Source organism: Solanum lycopersicum, chromosome 7, assembly GCF_036512215.1.
Source record: "Solanum lycopersicum chromosome 7, SLM_r2.1".
NCBI lineage: Eukaryota > Viridiplantae > Streptophyta > Magnoliopsida > Solanales > Solanaceae > Solanum > Solanum lycopersicum.
Genome location: NC_090806.1, coordinates 57,763,234 through 57,783,678, shown reverse-complemented (window position 1 = coordinate 57,783,678; position 20,445 = coordinate 57,763,234). Strand labels below are relative to the sequence as shown.

At 29.3% G+C, this 20,445-nt stretch overlaps 1 long non-coding RNA gene across 2 annotated transcripts; it reads right to left on the bottom strand.

Annotated features, from left to right (window-relative positions):
• Positions 1 to 1,087: 1,087 nt before the first annotated feature.
• LOC104648435 (uncharacterized) lies at positions 1,088 to 9,885 on the bottom strand. 2 transcript variants are annotated; one of them, XR_003247485.2, is made up of 4 exons: positions 3,124 to 9,885; positions 2,914 to 3,014; positions 1,549 to 2,824; positions 1,088 to 1,436 (listed from the first exon to the last, which is right to left on the bottom strand). It is a non-coding gene; the product is annotated as an uncharacterized lncRNA (long non-coding RNA). The 2 variants fall into 2 exon arrangements; XR_011210757.1 differs by lacking the exon at positions 1,088 to 1,436 and having other exon boundaries at positions 2,416 to 2,824; positions 3,124 to 3,583; positions 4,276 to 9,819.
• Between the last annotated feature and the right edge of the window lie 10,560 nt (positions 9,886 to 20,445).

The window sequence follows — 20,445 nt, the reverse complement described above, 5'->3', positions numbered from 1 at the left end:
ATTTTAATATAATTTTTACATATTTAAATTATTCATTGTTGTAATTTGCAGTGCTTTTTTATGATTTTCAAATAATCTATTTTACTTCTCTTTTTTTAATTTATGTGACAGAAATATAATTTTGAGAATCGAGACAAGTTTATTTATGTGTTTTCAAATATTTGAAGTTATTAATTATTGTGATTAATAGTACCTTTTCACGTCATTCTTTTAAAGAACAAATGTTAGTCTTTGGAAATAAATTCTCATTTTTTTAAAATGCAAAAGGAATATCAAGAAAGTCTTATTTGAAGACGAAATTAAATTTTGACAATTTTTTATGATAAATATTTCGAATATAATTTATGTTAGAATACATTTTTATCATAACATGAAGTATAATATATATTTCACAATTTATGTATTTTTTCTTTTTTTTTAAAAATGTGTCTTAATTTATATGACATAAATAAAATTCACAAAGATTATTAATTTTTATTTTGAGATATATAAAGTTATGAATTATTATAATTTATAATATTTTTTACGTAATTTTCTTATATGTCTTCTTAACTTGTAAGTTATTGATTATTATGATTTATAGCGCTTCTTATGTCATATTCAAGAATATATAGTACCTGTTTTGTTTAATTATGTAGCGATGAAATTTTGAGGGTCAATCAAATTTTTTATATAATTTTAAAATAATTAAGTTTTTAATTGTTGTGATAGTTGTTACTCCTATTTCATGTTATATTGTTAATTATTGTGATTTATATTGTTTTATGACATTTCAAATAATAAATTTTGTTTTCTTTATTCTAATTTATGTAGTACTAATAAAAGTTTTACAGTGCATTATAATTTTTAGACCTTTTAAATATATTTTTAAGTTGCAAATTTTATTATAAGGTAATAATTATACATGTAATAATGCATAGTGCAATAAAAATCTAATTTACCTTTTCAAATAATCTTTCTTAGAATATATGTGACTGTCAATTAAAGAAAAAAATTAAAGACAGAAAGGCAAGAAAAAGCTACATGAGGTGTGATGGACAATTTTGCCATTACATTCAAAAGTATGTCATTAATAGATAATGTTAGTTTCTGCTAGGCCAATAATATGCTTTCAAGTTTTTGAAATTACCAAATTATCCTCTAAAGTTGCCAGACAGGCATGTTGACCTCCTGCCTGGTTAAGCGGCTTAACTTCCTTTTATTATATACTAGGTAGAGGTGGCCCGTTCTTGCACGGGCCCAACATTGAAAGATTTTTGTTAGATATAAACATATAGAATGTATGAGTCGAATATATATATATATATATATATATATATGAAATATGGTTGGCAGTTGTTTTGTTCCTTGTCATGGCTGTGTTATTTAGGTTGGATATCTACAATATTTACATAATGCTGTATTTTGACTATTAATCAGCGTCATTCAGAAAGCACCTGTGAAATAAGATGGAAAATAAATTTAGTATATAGTTATGGGGGAAGAGTTAATGTTGAGTATAGTACTGGTTTGTTTAAGAATTTATCATTGATTGCAAGATTTAAGTACCTGTCAATTTCTTATAACAATGCATCAAAGCCCATGCTATCAGCACCAAAAGTGTACGCCATCAAGACAAAATGGTGTTGCCAACCATATTGCAAAAAAGTATTACACTATAACTAAAGGAGAGTATCAAATCTTATCCAGAAAATCAAAATCAGACAACTTGATATTAGAACCCAATTTCAAAATATTTCAAAACTCCCCATCAATTCGTATTTCTACCTCTAACTCAACGTCTGAAATTTGACTCCATGTTCTAATCTACCAAACTATCAGCAATCAGCAATCAAACTGAAACAGATTTTCTAATGCAACACACATCCCGTTTCTACAAATAATCTATCAAATGTAACAGATTTGATAGATTTCCTTCAGCAATAAATAGGGATACAAGTTGTAACCACATTTGTTATATTTCCAGAAGAATAAAATTTAATCATAGCATATCATCAAAAACATATTTTTCTATATAGATCTAACCCAGAATTTACATATAACATCATAAACAAATCCAACAACAAATGCAAGCATTAGTTTTAAAATTAATAGGACAAACAACATTTATTGCTGCATAGCAATTGAAAGTCGTGAAGAGAGAATACCTTTTAGTCTTCTTTTATCATGATTTGCTTCAGCTTGCGTTTACTGCTTTCTGGAGTTGTTGGTGCGTTGATGGGCAGTGGCAGATTGCTAGCAATATCTTTCTCGGTGATTGACATGATAAACAGTTTTGCTGAAGATGCATCCTTGTTTTTGGCAAACAACTTCTTTATTTGGATGGTGAATGTCATAAATTATAATGAATATTATTTTTCGTAAAAAAAAGGTATTATATGGCTATTTTTTTACATATACCTGCAAAATAGAGAATATGCGTCTCCAACAACAAATTCACAACCACAATTGTTTCATCTCTACGCTTTGTTCAGTTCTGTAGCCAGTTCATACATGATTTGCACTGAACTAGGAAATAGCTTCATCTTACATGTAAAGAGTACTTACAAACTCATAACTACATAGGCTACTTACAAACTCATAACTATATAGGCTACTTTCTTCCTTTGATAATGGAAACACATTTCTTTTGTTTCATGCATACATCCTAGCAAACAACACCCATTTATCAACAGGTCGTATATAACTACAACGGGATCAATGTCTTCCTGAATCAATATTTTCAACAATGATATCTTTGGTTGTCTTAACGCCTTTCATATGTTCATGGGAGGTTTCAAAAATGTTTGGTTAATGCTCCATCCACCCTCATCCACCTCCAATTCTGAAAAAGTAAAAAGAAATTATTATGTATATATAGTTTCACTGCTGATTCTCCAACATCATAAGTGTTGTCTTTAATAGGTATCCTACCTTGGTTGTGAATTTTGAAGGTATGGAGATACCCTTAGAAGTTTTGCAACTTTTGTCTTGGGAAGTCAAATGGTATTAATTCCAGCAAAAGTACCTTCACACTGTTAAAAAAAATTATTAAAAAAAAGATCTTGCACACAACACAGTGAAAACTGAGGGCAGCATATAAAGGAGCTTAATTTGTTCGGTCACTACTAAAGTATTGCTTACCAATAGTATAATAATAAATGAGCGAGGTCTAACTGAAAGCATCGCCGGTTGAGTTAAAAGCAGAATGAAAATTCAGAGATTTTGCCTTCACAATAAATATTATGACGTGAAGTAACGTTCTCAAACTCCATTTTCCATCCCTTGCATGTAAAAGAAAAAGATCGACAACAAGCAACTTATGCAGTTACGTAGAAACAATTTATAGACGAAGTATGATGTAACCTTAAATAATTAAGGCAACTGTTTATAACGAACACATTTGCTTACCCAAGTGGTGTTTGATTTTTTCAATCCCTGCATAATATTATATAAGGATCATACATGAATGTGTCCTTAATTAAGAGCTTCAACTCTACTCCTTCCTCAGTTCTACTAAGTGCCCTTTCATGAATGAGAGGAAAGGAAGTAGGACGACCAAGAGGCAACCTTATCCAAGGTCAAGCAGTTTGCCAGAAGTAAGCTTGTATAGAGGTGAAACAAGTAGAATTGGGATAAATTGTTTGAATGAGAAGTAACTGATTACCACAACAACAGTCATAAAAATTTTAGACAAACATATGAATCCAAGGTAACAAAAAATCAAAGAGAAAGATAAATTGAAGAAGATAGACAATAATATTCAAAGCAAATAAAAGATTAATACTCCATGAAGTTAGTCATAATAACAGAGACGGAAACCTACATGAAACATTCAGAACAATTAATAGTTGGGTTAATTTTTTAAGCCGCTTAACTTATATACACTTCAATTGAAAATAAATTAAAATGTAGTACAAATATTTTTATCTCGGAAAACCTCTAATTTGAGGAAGAGAGCCAGAGAGGTAATAAATAACAAAATTCAAATTTAGAAAAGAAATATACAAACATTAAAATCAAATTTGATTGAGAAACACAATTTTCAGATTCAGTTACAATGTTGATAAGTGAATAGTGAGTCAAATGACTATAATTCTGGAGAATCAACAGGGTGATTTTTATCTCAATGTTTGCCCTAATTCAAGTTCTTACCAACATAAAAATCAAAATTTCATGAACCCAAAAATTAGAGTTGACAGATACTAAGTAGGAACTCTCATCTATATGCACAAACACAATTCAATGAAAAAATTGAGAACAAACAGGAAAAAACAACCGAGGGGAAAAAAGTACCTTAATGCTCTAAACAACGATGTCATCTCTGCACATAAACTGTTTGATAAAACTCCTCACCGAACTATTTACCTCTGGAACTCCTTAATTCGAGGTTATGCTAGAGCCCACAAATTTAGAAATGCATTTTCGCTGTTTAATGATGTGCTTCATTCTGAAATAATGCCTGATAACTTCACTTATGCATGCACAGCTTAAGAGTATTACATGGAGGGGTTGTTCTATCTGGGTTGCAGTTGGACTTCATCTGTAGAGATCTCCGTGAAAGCTTATAGGGATAAAGCTCAAGAATAGAAGCCACGTATAAGAAAAATTGGATGACCACACAGACACGTGGAAACAAAATAGAACTGTATGGAGATGAAACAGACATGTTGATTAAGCTCTTTCTAATATAAGAGAAAAGAAAAAATATATTATGTATATATGATTATTTCGACATTTTTTTATCGATTATGTTGGAAATCGATTAAACAAAAACTGATAATAAAATAATATTTTATTGATTTAATTATCAATTTAGTCGATTCATAAATTAAAATTGATAAATCAAATCGATAATGTATAAAGCAGACCAACTGATCAATGCATGCCTAAGATGAATAGTTCGGGAAGTAAGCAAGACCAATAACTAAACTATTGATAGAGTAAGTACTTTTATGTGTCAAGTTGAATATGAATAAATGACTTCAATCAGGAAAATATGTTGGGTTTTGGCAAGGTGTGAATGAGAAATAAAAAGAGAAAATGAAAAATGTGGGGAATCAATTTTGGAGAGAAAATTAAAAGTCATTGTAAATTGCAAATGAAAAGTAATTTCTTCCATATTGATAGAGAAGAAAGAAAAATTGTTATCTTTATATTAGGAATCACTTCCTTTAGTTCTTGAAGGGTTAAGAAAAAGGTTCCCCTCGCGTTGTTGTCATCGTTGCTTGCTCGAATTTGGCTTTGAATAACCTCGTTCTGAAGGCACTTGTTCCTTCCGAAAAGACGTTATTTTGTTCCCTCTCTGTAAACATTTTATTACATAAATAAAATTATTGATCGATTGAGTTTGTGAATGCTCTTGTTGCTGAAATTAGTGAAGTTTGATGTACTGCACTTCTCTAATAGTTAATTCGTTTTATCTTGGGAGGAATTGATTTGTAACCTCGAATACTTGAAATGATTAAATTTTTTAAGAAAACACCATAAATTTTGTGGGCTCAAATTTTATTTTCTGTCTATTTCATCTTTTTTCTATTTCTATTTTTGTTAACCTCTATGATTTGAAGCAAATATTTTCAAATTTCTTTTTTATTTGATTTGATTTGAATTGAAGCTGATGTTTTCAAAAAGTTAACAATTCCATTCAGATTGCTTAAAAAAATTATCGCGGATAATATAAAAGTATATCCTCTAATATATTATGCCGTACACCTACATGCTTTTGTCTGCCACTCCACTACAATAACTATGCAATAGGCAAAACAGGGTTTTCTGTTAGGATAATTTTACTTGGCTAAAATTAGGGGAATGTATGGATCGATTTAGCTTGATTTTATATATTATTAATTTGATAAATTTATTAATTTTTATTTTTTTAAATATATTAAATTAAAAGTTAAAACAATAAAATAACATTATTAGTTTTTGGTTAGTTGATATTATTTCTCAACAATTTGATTTTCAGTTTAATTAGTAAAAAAGTTAATAAAATAAGGGAAAAGGGTCTGATATACCCCTCAACTTTATCATTTAGAGCTGATATACCCCTCGTTATAAAAGTGGCTCATATATGCCCTTACCGTTATACAAACGGCTCACATATACCCCTGCCGTTACAAAATGGCTCACATATACCCTTCATTTAACGGAAGTTAAAAAATTAGTTTTAAATTTATATTTATTACTTCTTATTTTTTTTAGAAATTATTTAGGGGTATATATGATTCTTCTATCAAAGTTCAAGGTATATTTTAATTTTTTTCATATATAAATTATTTTTTGACTTCTTTTATTATAATTATTTGAATTTCTTATTCTTATTTTTTTCCCCTTTCATTCCTTAGTTTAAAGAATAATAAATTAAACTATTTTTTTTGTGTGTATTGTAATTCAATTTCGTATTCGAAGAAAAAATTTGATTATCTATAATAAGTTTTACAAGAATATTAGTGAAACATAAATAAATTTGATTATCAAAATAATAATTATAAATTAGTCATTGAAACAAAAAAAAGTCAAAAAAAATATGTTTGACGAGAATTAAATTTACCCATGTGGGATTATATTTTTTAGAAAAAAATAATAAAAATTTAGATTAAAATTATTGTTTTTTTCATTTCCGTTAGAGGAAAAGGGTATATGTGAGTCATTTGTTTACAAGTAGGGGTATATTTGAGCCACTTTCATAACAAGGGGTATATCAGCTCTAAATGACAAAGTTGAGGGGTATATCAGACCCTTTTCCCATAAAATAAATATATGAATTCTCTTACAATTTGACGCGATAAGATAATAATGTAATTGTACAAATGTTCATTAAATAAAAATAATTGTAACTTACGTGAAAAGAACAATACAAGTGCAACAACAAAGAGAAATTAAGAGGAATGCGATTCTTACTTTAGATTTTGACGTTTTGTGTAATGTAAAATTTTGAACTCAAAATCATTGTAAAGTGTGAATTAAAGTCAAGACGACAAATACACTGACTAGTAAGATATTAATATTATAATATTTAATATTTATATATAAAGAAAGTAATAAATTACTATAATCTTAATAAGTTATTGGTACCCAATAACCTAAAATTGAAAAGCAAAACAAAATCAATAACTTGATAATATATTTATTTAATAGAACCATTTAAAAATCGTTATCCCAACAGTAGTAAACCAATATCACTTTTTCGATCGTATATCCTATAAAAATAATGTGACTTAATCTGAAAAGTGGTTTCAGATAATACATGGTTAAGAAAATAATGTGTACTTCCCACGATCATTGCGTGTGGCAAAAAAGTAAAAAAGTTTAACAAACAAATGCATGACTAAGAGGTGTTATAGAGTTCATCTTTAACTTTTGTGAAATGATATTTACTCTATCCTCCTGCCTAAAAGTGAAATTAATTACAATTATCCGTTTCAAATTAGAAACCTAAAAAGAATGTACGAATTACTACGCATTATAACAAGTTAAAATATATATACTAGTAATGTAAAAATTACTTTACATCGTTAGTTAATAATAGTACTAAGTTAAATTATTATTTTTGGTTTGTGATACGCTACATAACGTGTGATGTTGTTCCTAGTGTAGCCAGAGGAGAAATAAAAGAAAAAAAGGAAAAAGAAGATGGTTTAATTTGAGAGTTTTCTTTTTAATATTTTATTTAGTGTTTAGTATGCACTTTGCGCTTTTAATCAAATTCACGTCTTATATGATAAGTGAAATGTGTTTCTAACAAGACTTTTTTTATATTCAGAATTTAAACTCAAGATCTCTAATTAAGATTAAAAGAATCTTATTCAATTCACTACAATCCTCGTGAATCGTGATAATTTGGGAGTTGATAAAGTTGAAGTTTAGAGAAAAGAAGGTATGTATATGTGGAGGTAACTTGACATTGACAAAGCAAAGAAGTAAATACATATATATATGGAGGGATCAATATTTTGTATGGAGAAATGCAAAAAAAAAAAAAAATGTAGCTCAAGAGAAGACGGCCGATGTTTGCGGCTTTTTTATGAGAAGACACACGGTCATGCTTCTTATAATGTCAATTGTACTGTGTCTTTCCATGTTCTTCCTCTGTCTTTATAGATGCCAAAATTTTATTCATAAAAATATTAATAATTTAATTCACACTAAGTTTAAGTTGATTAATCACCTGAGGTCTTTTATTCCTAATTAGAGGAGTACAATTTGGTGGGATCAATGAGAACAAGGACTAGTCAACCTTCTTGGTATTTGTAGTCTTTATCAATATGAACTTTATTTCTATTCGGACACTTCAACTTGCCCACTCGGATGATATGAGATAACCACTTTATGCTGCTTTTTTACATCATATTTAGATAATTAGGCGATATTTGTTGGAGACTTTATGTCTTTCGTGAATAACTTAAGTAGTTTTATTCATGAAAAATAATAATGAAGAAACGAAAAATAACAATAAATAATAATATTTAATATCATTAATTAGTGCGGGGTTTCAATCTTTATATAATATATATAATAAAGTATCCTATAATTCTTCTCTTCACGATCGTCAATTTCAAAAACTTAATTTTATCTTGAATCGATTGAATATTTATTGGAATTTCATCACGAATGCTGAGCCAATTTTTAATTGCGGTTGTGAAAGTACATAAAAAAATTGCGGATTGCCACAGAAGAGAGGAGCTTTTTTTTGGCCTCCTGAAGAACACTTTATATAGGCTTGAGCTAAGCTTGAGGGTGGTGTCATCTCCATGTAATTCTAGTGAATCTTGTATTTAAAAATATGAATTGAGCTTGTCTTGTCAATGTCACGACCCAAACCGGGTTGCGACTGGCACCCACACTTACCCTCCTATGTGAGCGAATCAACCAATCTAAACCTTAACATTTCAATGTAATAACAACAGAAAATAATGCGGAAGACTTAAACTCATTAATAAAACCAATTCAATAACTATCAATATTCAACATCTATTATTCCCAAAACCTGGAAGTCATCATCACAAGAACATCTACTTTAAACTACTAATTCTAAGAGTTTCTAAGAAGCTAAAAATACATAAGAAGCTAGTCCATGCCGGAAGTTCAAGGCATCAAGACTTGAAGAAGAAGATCCAGTCCAAGCTAGAAGCATTAGCTCACCCTGAATTTCCGATGTAGTAAGACTGGCTTGAATTACTGTTGAGTTGAAGACGATGGCACGTTGCTGCACTCCACAAATAAACAAGAAGAAAACATAAAAGTAGGGGTCAGTACAAAACACGGGTACTGAGTAGATATCATCGGCCAACTCAAAATAGAAATCAATATATACCGAGTAATATCATAAAATCAACTATGATACTCAACATGTAGCAACAACAAGCACTATATCATTAACAATTACCGTCAAGTTCACACATGAGGACTCAAGCCCCAATACCATACTCATTTGGGAATCATGTTCGTTAGATTGAGTATATTAACATCTTTCAAGATTCATTATCTTTAATTCTCTTGTGTCGGTACGTGACACTCCGATCCCTCATATTCATTATTCCTCTTGTGTCGGTACGTGACACTCCGATCCCCTAAATCTACGTGTCGGTTCGTGACACCCGATCCCCTAATTCTACGTGTCGGTTCGTGACACCCGATCCCCTAATTCTACGTGTCGGTTCGTGACACCCGATCCCCTAATTCTACGTGTCGGTTCGTGACACCCGATCCCCTAATTCTACGTGTCGGTTCGTGACACCCGATCCCTTAATTCTACGTGCCGGTTCGTGACACCCGATCCACTAATATCATTCTGTAAACCATCAAGCCTTCTCTATACCAAGGCATCATCAATCCCATTACTTTAATTCATCAAGCCTTCTTCTATATCAAGGCATCATCAATCCCATTACTTTAATTCATCAAGCCTTCTTCTATACCAAGACATCATCATCAATAATGTATATTAAAGTTTCTTTTCAAGATTTGGGATTCAATATTTTCATCATGCTTATTTTATCACAATCACATAATCATATTCATGCAAACATACCATTAAGCATATAGTAGGGTTTACAATACTACCAATACATATCAATCACTATTAAGAGTTTACTTATGAAAGCATGAAAACCATAACCTACCTTCACCGAAGAATTGGAATCAACAAGCAATCTCCCAAGCTTTGATATTCTTCTTCCTCGTTCGACTCTTTCTCTCTCAATCGATCAATCTATCTCTCGCTTTTCTTTTCTCTTTTCTTATTCAAAACCCTCTTTCTTTTACCCCAAATTAACATATAATTAAGAATAAAAGATGGCAATAATACCCCACTAATTAACTTAGGGTTACCTCTTTTAACCCCCAAGAATTTGAGTTATTAATATAAACCCACGAAATCTATAATTAAGGAAAGAATAGTCCCAAACGTCCCTTAAAACGTGTAAGGAAATCCGATTCTGCCTGGGATTTGCGCAACCTGTGACGGGCCGTCGTGCCTGCGACGGTCCGTCCTGCAGGTCGTCGCAGAGTTCAGAGACCCAAATTTCCACCAAGGGTCTGTGACGGTCCGTCACACCTGTGACGGTCCGTCCTGCCATTCCGTCACAAAGTTCAGAGAGTCGATTTTTAGTACCCAATTTCAGATTTTCTAAGTGTTTTGAAACGAGACCCTGCGACGGTCCGTCGTGGGGTCCGTCGCTTCTGCCAGTTTTTCCAAAATTGAAGTCTGTTGCTCAAAACGACTAAACGGGTCGTTACAGTCAACTAATTTGCATATTATCTTAAATATAATTAAATTTCACTTAATTTATATAATTTTAACTTGAATACTAATGTAACTTTATTAACTAAAAAATTGACTTGATCAACGAATCATGAATTTAATATTTAATTAAAAAATTCAATATAAATTCATCCAATAAAATTTTAATAACTACAGTATGTACTTGAAGACTGCAGTTATATTGTTCTATGACAATCTCAATGGTTATATATATGACAATTAATTCAAAATTTGCCAATTTTTTAATATTGATTTTATTAATAATTTATGAATGGAGTGTTTAATCGTCTTTTTTAATTATATATATTTAGTAGAAATAATAATTTCATGTGAGAGATTGTGAGAAGAAAAATACCTTGTTTTGATTAGTAGAAATCGTATTGCAGGTAAAGTCGAGAGGTTCATCGTGACGATTTCACATGCAATAGTACAATTTTTTCTTTTTTTACAATGTCATATATTAAAATGTTCTTAGTTTAGCTGCATTATTATTCATACTGAACAGAACAAGTTATTCTTCTTTTTACCTTCTTTCATATAGAGTTATTATTACTACTAAATATATATATATATATATATATATATATATATATATATATATATATATATATATATATATATATATATATATATATATATATAAAACAATGGAACATTTCTTACATAAATTATGAATAAAACTAATGATAAAAAATAGGCAAAAATTTAGGAGAGGTTCAAGTGCACCAATATTGCATGAGGGATTACTAGGGCTCCATGTGTAACTTTGAGTCTTAACAAAAAATGAGGGACTATTTTGGGCCTTCTCAAGAACTAAAGTCTGTATTTTAAGAGTTGTATAGTAGCTAAAACTTATCTTGTATGTTCTATATCTCTAGTTGTTTAAGTACGTAAACATGAAAAACATTAATTATTTGTTCTCTTAGCCGTCTGTACTATGTTTTCCCTACTAATTACATGAACATAAGTGTGTTATGACTAATCACCAATTACGTACTAACAACTCTAATAAATGTTCGTTGAAAATTTACTTTCTGTTGATCAATTGATTAGACCTTGTCCTATAGATCCAATGGAATGAAGCCTGAAAACAAAAACAGTTAAATTGTACAAACGATTAAGAAGTCGAGCATGTTAGCATGTGGAAAATCTACGTACCAACATCGGTCCCACTGTAGAGTTACAATTTTAAATTTATTAATTTTCAATTTTTGAAAAATATTTTACGAAAAAAATGATAATTTGTACGTGTAAAGTGAATTTTCAAACATAAATACATTATTCGAGTCGTGAAAACACATGCATATACATAAACATACGAAATGCAGTTAGACAACACACGAGATCACCTAATTAGAATGAAATATTGTACAAAATGGATACGTTTATTATCAAAGTGTAAGTGCTACATAGCTTGTCATACATTTTGTTTCATCAAAGCAACGGTTAGGTTATATTCACGCTAAAGCCCTGCAAAGAGCAATTTTCAGGTTTTCGGAACAAGATCCCTAAAGCACTGCAAAAAGCAATTTTCAGGTTTTCGAAACAAGATAGGAGCGGATATTTCACCTTTTAATAAGTAGAAGGATAGTGTAAAAGAATATGGCAAGTTATGCTGCGAAAAATATTGTTGCATTCATTAAATTCTAATAGCATTATTTACAAATTTTATCATAAAAGAAATTAGGTCAACCATGTTTAAGAGACCATACCACGTTGTGGGTGGGACTATAAATCTCATTTTAGCTTTAGAATAGGCCCCTCAAGAATTTAGCCCACAAGTCCTTAATCAACTAAAACAATCTCCTCTTTCGTGTGCTTTGTCTACCATGTTTACGTTTTTGTTTTCCTTAATCATACAAGTTTCCTTAACACATTTTCCTTTTATGTCCTCTCCCTTTTACAATCCAAACAAATTATTATAACAATATAACATTAATGCTTGGACATCTAAGAAACCAAAAGATTATAATAATATAATATGCATTTTCTTGGGTTTCGAATTAATTTCCTAACTACTTACAACTTACTAGCTATTTCTTTTCCATCTACCCTATTTAACTTGGGAAATTTTTATTTTTACGAGTGGTGTTGTGACGGTGAGAGTCGATTTCAGGATCTCCATCTGAGTTAATACCATGTTAAAGTATGATGATTTCATCTAAAATTAAAGCATAAATTGTTATAGAACAACCACACTTTATTATTTTAAGAGTGAAGTATTGAAACACCGTTGAACTTGACATAAATTTTTAGTTTCATCCTCAAACTATTGTCATCCTTAAAAAATAATCCTCTACTTGATTAAATAAACTTGGATACACCTCTTATATGCAACATGACATAGCAAATGAGCTCAAAACTCTTGTAGAAACATGAGACTCTTAATAAAAAAATAAGAGACATATTGAACACACCCCTTAACATGACATGAATATAAGGGTGTATATCACTCTGGTGCTAGTTTGGAGGTGTATTTAAGTTCAGTCAATCAAATAAATAAGTGTTTTTATGTTTGTCAATATTTCGAATTCAAAATCAATAATCCACGTCAAATTTACAGATATTTCATTATAATTGCATTCTCAACAACTAGAATTAACACATCTAGTTTCCAATGTAATTTAAATATTTCTTTCTTGACCACTTTTCAGAAATATATAACTTAAATATTTAAAAATTATAGAAGACAAACAAAATAGGTGGGAGAAGAGGAGACGTAAAAGAGAGCTCATAGTAAAATGGGGCCCAAAAGTGATATTAGAAGAAGAAAACAGAGGGAGAATAAACTGGTCCGGCCCACACTGCCTTGTTTTTCTAACTTAGTGGGCCTTTGACCTGTCATTATAACTTAATATCCTTTTTCTAACTTTTATTTTCTCAACTTGTTTTCCTCCTTTGTTTTTTCTTCATTAATTTATTACTTTAATTTAAACATCAATACACATAAAATACTTAAACATTCAAGTAACTTTAACAGATTCCTACTAGTAAGTGTACGTTATAAAACAACACTACTCATAATAATGTTCATCTTTTTGACACTACATTTTAATGAATATAAGCAACATAAGATATTTAAACATTCAAGTAACTCATATATATATATATATATTTTAATGTATATAAGCAACATAAGATATTTAAACATTCAAGTAACTCAGATATATATATATATATATATTATTATTATTATTATTTTCATATCCATTTTGGATGTTTTGGTGGGTAAGAAAAAATTTATAAGTTTTTTTTCTAGAAGTGACTATTTTTGTTTTAAAAAGATGAAGTAGATTCCAAGTTTTTGGCGGTGACTAGTTGAGTTGATTACTAAAGATTAAAGCCTGTCAACTTTTTCAATCATCCAAGAAGAAGAAGAAGCAGCCAAAAACCCAAATTTATTGTTTTGTTAAGTGCGACTGACATTACAATAAAAAGAGATATATTTTTTTTCAATTATTTTTCTTTTCACGATCGAAATGCAATGCATCGCAAGAAAGCGGAAATTTGATTGTTTTTGATAATGAAAACTCTTTTCATCTTATGTGTAAAGTTTATGATTTTTTAAAAATATTGATAGTGTCAGAAGACGACATACGACATTGAATTGATGTAATAAGTTGGTATATATAGTTAATAATAAAATAATGTTATCACAAAAAATATATTTAGTTATGATTGAATTAATATTTATCACAACCAAAATTATTAATAGTCTTTATCAATATTTATTTGAGAATTTTCACATATAGTCACTTAAAAATTGCTTAATTCGTAGCTACATCTCATAGGAATGAGAGAAGCGAGCGAGACTGAAAGAGGTGATTGGGCATGTATATGGTTAGATAATTGTATATTATACATATGCATTTGTATAAAAAACAAGCGAGACTGGGAGAGAGAGAGAGAGCAGAGAGGCAAGCGAGATTGGAAGAGGGAGAAGAGAGGCGAGCGAGAGAGGGCAGAGAGAGGGAGAGGTGAATTGTATATGTATATTGATTAGATAATTGTATATTATACATATATATATTTTGTATATTCTGGCGAATCATACATATACAAACGTGACTAATTATACAAACTCGAAGTCAGCCTACATAATTAATGTATAATGTTAGTCGTGAGTGTTAATTATAGCAAATTATAACTATGATGAATAAATAAGAAATATAAGTTTACTTAACCGCATAATTTTCCAATATTTTTTATATATAGAGTAATAATTATAAATACTTATATTTATTATTATTACTACATATTTTATATGTAGAGTAATAGTTATAAATACTTATATTTATTATTATTATATTTATTATTATTACATATGATCCATTAATTATTATTTCATTCATATCCATCACCTCTTGGGATTCAAACAAAATATTTATATATAATATTACTTAATGCTTAACAGCGAAATGGAAGTACATCATGTTAATGGACATCGGTTTTTATATATATATATAGCACCCCAACCCCAAGCATTATCCATAAAATCTATGATTGTAACAACTTGTTGAGTTAAAAGATAATTTCAAATCACTACTAATAATTGCATCTCACTTGATACAATTATTAACATGTCATTGTGAAGTTGTGGCCCTAAGATTAATGTACAACCCTATGATATATGCTTATGAGTGTAAATTAAAGAGCTTTTAAAACTGTAAGGAGTATTTTAATCTATTATACAATACAGTAGGCAATTTACTTCATTTTAATAGGTTCTAAATCTCATTTTTTAATGAACAAATATTGCTGTTATCTTTTAGATGACCCATATAATCGTTATATAAAAAGTTAAAAGTAAAATAATCTTTCTTTTGTACATCCATGCCCCTGTAAGTTATGCAACAACATCAATGACACATCCAGCCAACTTATTTGTCATATATTGTAGGTTAACTTTGAAGAAGTTAGAAAAATTTGGTTGTTCGTCATAACTTTCGACAAGCATACAAAGTAGCTTGATGTTTTATTCGAATTAGATTCCAAGTTAACAATGATCGATCGGCCGTTTATCGTGTTAACCCTTCGAGATGTTGTAACAGATCAACTCAAGATGGACCAAGCTAGAGAACTATCTAGTAATTTAATATTATGGTTAACATGTAATAACTTAGCCTGATTTGGTAATCTATTTGTTATCATCTAATGTTTAACAATACATAAAAATATTCTTTTATCCAAAATAATAATAGTAATAATATCGAATCACACCATCAACAAGTTGAAAATGAAATACTTATAATATGGAACACAAGAGGGCAGTAAAATCCAAAAGCACAGTACCAAATTGGACATGACATGTGACTTCTCATAATCATAGAGTCCTCAGATATCTCACAAATTCCGTGGGCTGCTTTGTTTCTGAGAGTAGTAATAAAAGGTGTAAAAATTTCAGCTAGGGCCAGAACCATATCACAATTAGTACGTATTATTTTTTTTAGAGAAGATTGAATGAATGGGACAAAATAAAACAAGTGTTGGTGTAATGGAAATTTAATTGGTTTAGCTAAAGAATTAAGAAGCACAACAAACGCTATATAGTGCAAGGCCATGTGCCCTCAGCCGAATTTATCGGGACTCACATACCACAACACGTCTCCTCCACATTGCATTTCGTAGGATTTGTAAATGGACACTAGTTATCTCCTCTAATTTGAACACCCCTATTTATGTGTTAGTTATATATATATATATATTTATCATCCTCAATTATAATTTTAAAAAATGACATTACATAGCTATTGTTAAGTATCAACAATGGTATCAACATGGTATTAACATAGGTTATAGTGCACTGGTGGGAATATTTCATTCTTAACCAGAGATCTCGAGTTTGAGCCCTGAATATGAAGAAAATTGAGTTGAGAGCACCATCACAAATATGTCATGCAGAGCACAATCCAAATTTAATTGGAGCTTCATATTGAATGCTTAATGGTTCAGATTAATTACAAATATATCTAAGCTTCATTATTTTTAGTGTAGTTAGTAGCTACTAGGATCTTAACTATCTACACTAGTTAACTTAATCATGCCTAAAACTCTGTAAAAAAATTCTGTCAGAATCTGTAACTATAATAGTCTTTTCATGGAGTCATTTCCCTAAATGGACACTCAAGTTTAAAGAATTTACTTAAAATATTATTTATGTTTTATTAAGGACTAAAATATCATTTCAACTATTACTATTTTCCTTTAAATATATTTAACATTTCAAAAGTCTCATTCTCTCCTAGTTGGCATGAAATATCATTAAAAAAAAAATTAAAATAGAATAATTAAAAAAACCAATTTAACTAAAATAATGATTATTTATTTCTTTTAATATATATTAATTTATTAAAAAGAAATTTTCATGCTTAAAAATCTTTTATCATAATTAATTTTTTATTTTTAATGCTACGAAGAATATTTTTTAGAAGTTACTATAACTTAATTATGAATGTCAACTTACATCAATTAATTATCTATTATATAATGGATAAAATATCAATAAAATTAAACGTAGTTTAACTATTAAAAATAATTAATTGAGCACTTTGAATCCACACTTACAATATTATTTCTTGAAAAGAAAATAGAAAGTGAATATTATTTATATTAGAAAATAAAATTTTAATCTTTATTTATCAGTTTATTAATCTCATATAATATGTATATTGCAATTACATTAATTATTACTTGTATTTCATGAATTTGGGATGACACAACATATTGGTGTATGATAAGTTAAATTATAATATAATATAACAATAAAAGAGTAAAAGAAATTAAATAAAAAAAGGGTACATAATAGTTTTTTTCTTTCTTACCAATTTTTTTGTCAACCTTACAAATTTATTTGAATACTTTTATGAAAAAATTGCTTAAAACTTTCAAATAATTTACCTAGGGATTCTGAAAATTACAAAATATAATTGCACACAAAGTCTTTTTCATTGAATTTTGTTTGGTAAAAAATTATAAAGGAATTAGTTTCTTTTTTTGTTTTGGGAAAATGCACAAGTATCCCCTCAATCTATGCCCGAAATCTGAAAGACACACTTATACTATACTAAGGTCTTATTACCCATTGAACTTATTTTATAAGTAAAAGGGGTAGAAAATTATTAATAAAGTAAGTTTAGGGGGATAATAGGACCTTAGTATAGTATAAGTGTGTCTCTGAGATTTCGGACATAGGTTGAGGGGGTACTTGAATTGCTTAGCCAAGACTATCTCGACCTTAGCCTTCTTTTCTATTTAGATTCCCGTTCGTGATCCCAGCCCCGGAATCACTTCACTCCGGCGGTCCAACAAAGAGGCGAAGTAGTGGTATCTTTCTTTCCATTACGAACGACACGCTTCGCCTGCTCCCTCCCCGTGTCCGGAAGTCCACAGAAAAATTATTGCTAATTGACCGAAGTGAGAAGCAAAAATATTCTGATAAAGACGTTCCTCAACATTATCACTTTTTTTAAAATTATTATCTTCATAAATTCTCATATAATTTATATATTTGTTTTGTAGAGACATAAGTTTGATTAATTAAATAGGTCTATTATTTTTTAAAATGACAATTTTATAACATGACATATCAACTAGAATAGAAGGAGACTTTTGAGATATTTAATATTTATTTTTTGGGATAAAATATAGTAACATATTATTGCTTTCTACTTTTTTCAAGAAAAAAATTATAGAAAGCATGAATTTCAAAATACACAATTAATTTTATTGTAATAAGTAGTTAATTGATATTTAATATTATTGATTCATTATAAAATTATGATTAATTGATGTAAGTAATTAACACTAATGAGTAATTTGTACATTGATATTTTTTTTGAATGTATATGTTTATAAGTAGTCAAAGTTGATGATATTGTAGTACATTTTAAAAACCTATTCTTCATAACATAAAAAATAAAAAGTTTAATTATAATGAAAGTTTCTTAAATATAAATATTTATATTATAAATATTATGATCGCTATTTTAGTTAAATGAGTTTAATGAATCAAATTAGTCTATTATTAAAAAAAGACTTTAATGACATGTCATTCCAATTAGGAGAGAATGAAACTTTTTAAGTGTCAAGTTTGTTTGGAGGAAAATAGTGATAGTTGAGTAATATTTTGATTCTAAATAAAACATAAATGATATTTTAAGACAATTCTCTAAACCTGGGTAACCATATAGGGAATTGACTCCCTCTTAATGCATCTGTTAAGTAGATCATCTAATTGTTCCCTTATTGACACATGTAGAGTTTTTTATATGTCTTACTTTCCTTTTTAGTAAGTTCCAAAAATAAGACACATTTCTATGTTAAGTAATAATTTGACTTTAAAATGTCTATTTTAGCCTTTACAAAATGATTTACAGCCTCACAAATTTCTATCATTCATTTTGGACCACAAATTTTAAAAATCTTCTTTTATTTCTTAAATCTTCATGCCGAGTAAAACTAATTCAAATAAAATGGGACGGAGAAAGCAGTATTTTTTCTCTAACAAAATTTCAATCAATGTCAAAGTATTGAATCTTTTCATGAAATATAGGATTGGATGCAATTTGAAATATAACTTTACTATCACAGAACCAGTGGCTTACCCCCTAGCTCTTTGTATAAACCAATGAGCCAGGTGAATTCTGTTGATGTCATACTTTTGGACTCAGCCGATTTTACAAGATTTCTTGTAATGAATTTTCTTATTTGCTTGAAAGTCCCCCAATCAGAGCACAATAGGTAGTTAGTGAGCTTTGTACAGGCATGACAAAACTTAGATTCGGAATTCTTCTAATACACTTGACTACCCTGAGAGATGGTTCTATGTGAGACTCTTTTGGATCATGTATGAACTAGCTCAAGATGTGTACTACAAAGGAGATGTCTACCTTAGTTATAGCTAGATATAACAATTTTCCTACCAGCCTTGAATCTTAATATCTTCCGTAATTTTTTAAAGAATTGTTTGTTTTTGTAGTTCATGAACTCTATACATGTGAGTCATACTCCATGGTGTATGAACTGATTTGCACCACTTAACTCCATCTGAGAGATAAATTTCAAGGTATATTTGCGCTGGTTCATAACATTTCCTTCCTTAGATCTAGCAAACTCAATATCAAAGAAAAATTTCAATTCACTCACATCCTTCATTTTGAGCTTGAGCTTCAAATCATTCTTGGTCTTAACAAGTAACTTCCAGCTACAAGGAGATAATCCACGTATACAAAAACCACTACAAATTTTTTATCAACTTTCTAGATAAAAAAAAATAGGTTTGAACATATCTCAACTGAATCATCGTTTGAGTTAACTTCAGGTTCAACTGTCCTGGTGCTTGCTTGAGTCTATAAAAAAACTTGTGTAATTTGTAGAATTTGCTAGATCTACCTTGTTTATAAAAACTAGGTGCTACAACAATACACACATTTTTAAAAATATCATCCTGTAAGAAGGAATTGTGAACATCCATTTGAAAAATAAGTTAGTGTTTAGCAATAGCCACAACCAAGATTTACCTCGGAACAATCATCTCTGCAACTAGAGAAAAAGTCTATGTGTAGTCCAAATACCTTCTTTGTAACTAAAACCTTTGGAAATTGGTTTTGTCTTATACCTCTCAATATACTTCACCTTAAACACCTATTTATAGCCAATGGGTTACTTACAAGGAGAAAGCTCAATAATGATCCAATTATGGT